This window comes from Halyomorpha halys, unplaced genomic scaffold (assembly GCF_000696795.3).
Source record: "Halyomorpha halys isolate HHAL.00 unplaced genomic scaffold, Hhal_1.1 Scaffold452.1, whole genome shotgun sequence".
Lineage (NCBI taxonomy): Eukaryota > Metazoa > Arthropoda > Insecta > Hemiptera > Pentatomidae > Halyomorpha > Halyomorpha halys.
Window position 1 is genome coordinate 386400 of NW_027113202.1, and position 6044 is coordinate 392443.

A 6044-nucleotide genomic window follows, 5' to 3' on the forward strand; every position below is an offset into this window, starting at 1 on the left:
TCAGTTCTTATAGTCTTTAGTTCACTGTAACACTCTTACAATTATAAATGGCATATAACAGTGTCAGATGTTATTTTATTTAAAACCATGTGTTAACCGCACTTAATTGTTATTTAGAGGTGGGGGTAGGTTAGAGCCTGAAGGTAAGCATCTGTATATATATATATATATAATTTACGGTATGATGAGTCAGCTGTTATTTCGATGTCAGCTGACTGAGGGGATCAGCTGATCAAATGTATATAAGAGATGTACCGAATACAATAAAATCAGTATTTTACAGCAATTCAAGCGTGTTAGATCTTATTCCTTCTTCTCTTTTTTGACATTTTGCTTTTGCCAATCCTTAACTGGTGCCGAAACCCGGGACTTTAAATACCGGAGTAATATTTACTTTAAAGAAGATTTTTTTTTTTTAACATAGTTTTCTCAACTTTTAATTTTTTTTTCTATTCTCTCATTTGTTTTTAAAATAACGGCTGCTAATGGCAACGGTATCGTTAGCAGAAGTAGTGTGGGCTGTTGACCACTTTGGGCCCTACGTGTTAAAGTTTAAAGTACACACTGACCATAGGCCCCTGCAATGGGTGGGAAAGTTGAAGGAGTCTTCGGCCAGGATTACGCGTTGGAAGGAGTTATTTGGACAGTACAATATGGAAATCACATATAAGGCTGGGAAGGAAAATGTAGTAGCTGATTGGTTATCTGGAGCAATAACAGTAAATACAGTAGAAGAAGAGGCCGGGGAACCGTCCGAGCAATTCCTGCGGGAGTGGACACAGGGACAGGAGGAAGAACAGAATGTGGCGGAGGAAGACGATAGGGAAGATTCTTCGTCTTACGAGAGCTCAGAGGAAGGAAGACCAATAGATATGGAGGAACTTGAGGAAATCATTAACGATAAGAGGCGGCAGATTATATGGAAGACAAGAACCACTGGATTAGTCAAAGTTGAGTGTAACAACTATGGGAGAAGCATTATCACGACGATTTGGTCGCAGCCAGGCGTAAAAATGACCAGATCTGTAAAATGTTGAATAATGCTTCCAACCCTGGAGAAAAGTGTCACCTGTACGTTGGGATTGAAACCGTTTGGGAGAAGATCAAGTGGCTATGGCATGATTAACACATAGGAATGGACAGGACATTCGCCCGATGCAAGCTGATGGTGGAAACCCTTCAGGAAGACGAATGCCAGAGAGAGGTGACAGTAGCATATCATCATGGCAAAACAAATCACCTTTTGTTCTCACACAGGGAATCTCGGAGACCCTGCAAGCATTGAAGAGAAGGTACTTTGGTGGGGGATGAAGAAGACGATCACTGAAGTTTTAGGAAACTGCGAAGTTTGTCTACGCACAAAGTATGACAGACAACCACCAAAAGGCAGACAAGAGGATACACCTACCGCAGATGCACCGCTCAAAGATCTAAAGGTCGACACTTTCACATAGAGAGGATTTAAATGGATCACCATAATCGATCTCTTCAGTAAGGTGGCAATGGCGCACCATGTGCAGGAAAAGTCGTCGGAAGCAGTGCTGGCAGCTCTCCGAATGTGGTTTCAATTTTACGGAGTTCCGGAGCGCTACTCATCAGATTCAGGAAGAAAATTTAACAATGCCGTGATTCGAACAGAAATGAAGGACCTTGATGTAATATGGCATCTCAACACACCAAGGCACCCCAAGAGTAGAGGAGGAATAGAGCGGCTTCATGGCACATTGAGTTACCATCTTCGACTATATCAGGTTGACCAGGGACTGGAACCGGACGTGGCACTGCCTAAGACGACTGTGGCATACAATCATTCCATATATACAGTTACGGGATTTTCACCATTTGAGATCCTCTTTGGGCTTCGAGGACACAGGCGGGACTATAAGAGCGCGGCAGCAGACGGAGAGGAAATACACAACAACCATGTTGCTCGAAGTAAGTTATGGGAAAAGGCCTGGGGAAGAATGGAAAAGGAAAAATCCAGGAGGGTAACTCGGGAGAATTTGAAGGTCACAGATAGGATGGGAACAATCAAAATCGGGACGATTGTACATAGAGAGTTGGGGTATAACAGGGGTAATGAGACACTGCGATACAAGGGTCCATTCAGGGTGATAATTATAAGGGAACATAATATTTTAACAATAGAAAGTATTAGAGAACCCAAAAAGAGGAGAACTGTCCATATTGAAGAATTAAAACTTCCGGCAATTATAATATAAAAACTGAAGTGTTCCAATGCTAGATTAGATTAGATTACAGAGAACTTAGTTATTTATTCTATTTATTGTTGTTTTTTTGTGTGTGTTTTAAGATTGTTATTGATTTTTGTAAATATTGTATTTTTCATTCTATATTTTTGATTTTTGTGAATATTTTCTATTTCATTCTAGCTTCTTCATTTACTGTATGATTTTTTTTAAAAATTTTATTCTTAGGTTTAAATTATGTATTTAGCGTTTATTTAAGGGAACTTGTGAGCTTTTTATATAGTTTTTTTTATTTATTGTAAATAGTTTTTCTTTATTGTTTTTGTTTTCTATGTTATTATATTATTTAGTATTAGTTTACGAGGTTTGTTCGTAAACTGGTGGGGGTGGAGTTACGGTATGAGTCAGCTGTTATTTCGATGTCAGCTGACTGAGGGGATCAGCTGATCGAATGTATAAAAGAGATGTACCGAATACAATAAAGTCAGTTTTTTACAGCAGTCCAGACGTGTTAGATCTTATTCCTTCTTCTCTTTTTTGACATTTTGCTTTCGCCAATACTTATAACTTATATATATATAAACGTACGAGAAATAGTTTCAATTCAAAGTAGAGCGGTAAGTGAAAGTTCTATGATGCGAGCACCGTACTAGATATTTATACTGTTTTTAAACGCGTAAATGCAACCTGCTGGTAATTTGTACTTGTGAATAGCTGGTAATATTGCACCCACGGTAAAATTTAGAGCTTCTACTTCAGATTTCACTGAATCAGTGTATTCCAAAACGTACAGACTGAAACCAACGGATATGTATTGAATTGCGGCATTCTTTTGGCGAGGAATAGGCTAATAATCAGAATATTGTTTTCATTTTTGGTTTCGAATAAATATTTCTTAGTTATCTTCATTAGTTAGATGTTGAACTCCTTTCCAACTTAGAACTCCAAATTATATACTGCCAATTGGATATACAATAGGAGTTGTAATTTTCAGAATAATTGCTAAGAGACCGACTCAAAAAGGATTTACCTTTGTGTAGTCATCAGAGAGGCACCAAAAGAAATAAAAGAAAGTACTAAAGCTGTAGCGAGGAGAAAGATGCTGATGAGGTGAAACTTATGAAGGCTTCCTAGGGCCCGGGGGAAATCCTACCTAATGGTGGCGACTGCCCTTCTGGCAATTACCAGGTCATCAGGAGCTGCCCTTCTTTATCACTCCGTCACCTCCTAATTATTTTGCACAGTTAAGACCTCCATCAGCCAGTGATTGGGTCCACAACAAGAGTTTATTTAACAAGGGCGAAAAATAATCTACAGGGGATTTATTGTCTTTCATTATAATACAAACTCATTTTAAGAACTGACCTGTAATTCATTTTGAGTAACAGAATTTATGAAAAAAATATTAAAAATTAGGTGCGTTATTATGAGCTAATATATTATAATCAGTGATGACAAAGATTAAAAGAAGCCATGCATTATATATTACTAATTCATAATTACTTACTATAAACCCACGGAAGCGTTGTCATGGAACGAGATTGCAGGATTGCTATATTTTTTCTCAATTTGTCCAATATACCAAAATAATGGACCCTAATCCAAAACATAAGTGAATTATATGGATCTTAAATTGTTCTATGTGTATATTACTCATACAAGGAAACCGTTCTCCCCGTCGCTCCCAATATGTCGCCCTCCTCGAAGAAAATATCCCTGAACTCGTAAAAATAGCATAGTCACCAAAGTAGTTCATTTGGAACGTTTCAACGTGTTCCACTGACGTTTGCATCGCGGCACTTGAGCATTTCATATCGAGAAGAGGAAGCCCCGTTCACATATATTTAGACTGTGAGACCAACCTCGAAGGCTCTGCCAATAGGTTTGAGGTGTAAGAGGGAGATTATCCTGCACATGCATTCGAACGAAGCCCAAGATGATATTATTAGTTATGACACTCCTAAAGACATAAAATGGTCATTCAGTCCATCCTCTCTTCTGCATTTTGAAGGATTGTAGGAAGCTAGTGTAAAATCTTGCTAATCAGTACTATACAAGATTATTAGGCAATCGCTAGTGAGTTTTGACAACCTCATATTATTCGAGAGCATCTTAAACTCAAAACCACACACGAGATATTTTATTATTTGTTATTTACATATATAATAAGTGATTAATTTTAATACTAAACCATTATCTACCAGTATGTGATGTTTTATGACCACACCAGTTATTCTCCGACGTACCCTCTAACGTAAGAGTTTTTCTTATCCTTTTAAACATTTTAACATCGTCTATTTGAATGCGTTTTTAATTTCAGATTTCTTGACCCTACAGACAATAGTAAGATGAATGAGGAAGAGGAGTCCAAAATAGAATAATGATGGTCTGAAAGCATATTTTAGACTAAGAAGCAGCCACCGGAGTAAACCCTTAAGTTGGAATACCAAAGTGAAGATTTATAACGCTATCATCCGACCTCTGCTGACCTATGCCAGTATAATCTATATCCTACGCTTAATCTCAGCTAACAAGATAGAAGTGAAGGTAAAGTGTAAGGTCAAGAATAGAGCTAGTAAGGGGAGAAGCACAACGCCTGATATACAATATTCGATTTATCATTTCGCACGAATCCTATCCATCATGTGGATTGGACATGTTCAAAGGATAGTTAATAATGTTTGAGCAGAAAAAATACAATAAAATCCCATATGGATTAAAACCTTGCAAAGTTCTGAAGACCTGGAGTTAGCAACCCCAGTGGTAGTGGGACTAAATATTTCAAACAAACCTGGACCGGTAATGGCAATATTTTCTAGTGAAGAATTTTTTTATGACATTTATTTCAAAGAGCCTTGAATTACAGCATAAAAATTTGTAGTTAGCACCACCTCACGAAAATTTAGATAGACTTTCCTTCCTCTATCTAGGCGAATTTAGTATCTTTTAAAGCGGAATTTATTCTAGTACTGCAGATATAATACAACTCTAGCTACATCAGTTTATGACCCATGCACATAGGAGAGCCCACCTGCTCTGTCTGTGCTATAACTTGAGCATAAAACAGATAGAAAATCCCTTAATAAACTTTTAGGAGCCATAAAACATTGCTATTGTGAAAACCATCTGAAACCTTACCACTTTTATTTAATTTAATTTTTCTTACCTCAACATTCATCTGATAACTAAGATAGTGATGTTTTCCAGATAATGTATAGTTTATTTTCAATGGATTTGTAATCTTTTCGATTTTCTTTGCGTATTTTCTATAGATTTCTCAGATAATTCAGAGAGCAGAGCTAGAACAAGAGTTATTTCAGACGATTAATTAAAGTTTAAAGCATTTTTTTAATCTTCCAAACAAACTATTTTCTCATACCTAGTACAAGAGTCAAGAACTCCAATACATGAGTAGATTATATTTCAAAACTGTTTTTATAAATTTCACTTCCTCAGCTATCTTAAGTCTAGCAAGTTTAGCAGCTATCTTAAGATCAATTATCTTTAATTGATCGAAACTATATCTTTTGAAATCGATTTTCATGAATGGACAAAAATAGAATAATAAATGGCCCAAATTCATTCTCGGAAATACCTGTGACTAAATCAAAGAAATCAGTCACTTTGCATTCTTTTAATGATATTTTGAGGACTGTTAGACCATGAGCACTGTTAATATTTTTAAAGACTTTAACAGTAGTATCTCATGAGCAAGGAAGGAAATTTTTTTTTTTTTTATAGATAGATTTATTTATTGATAGATATTACAATCTGCCACACAGTTGTGGGAAATAAGTAATATTGATAAGTGATCTCATACATACTAAAATAAAA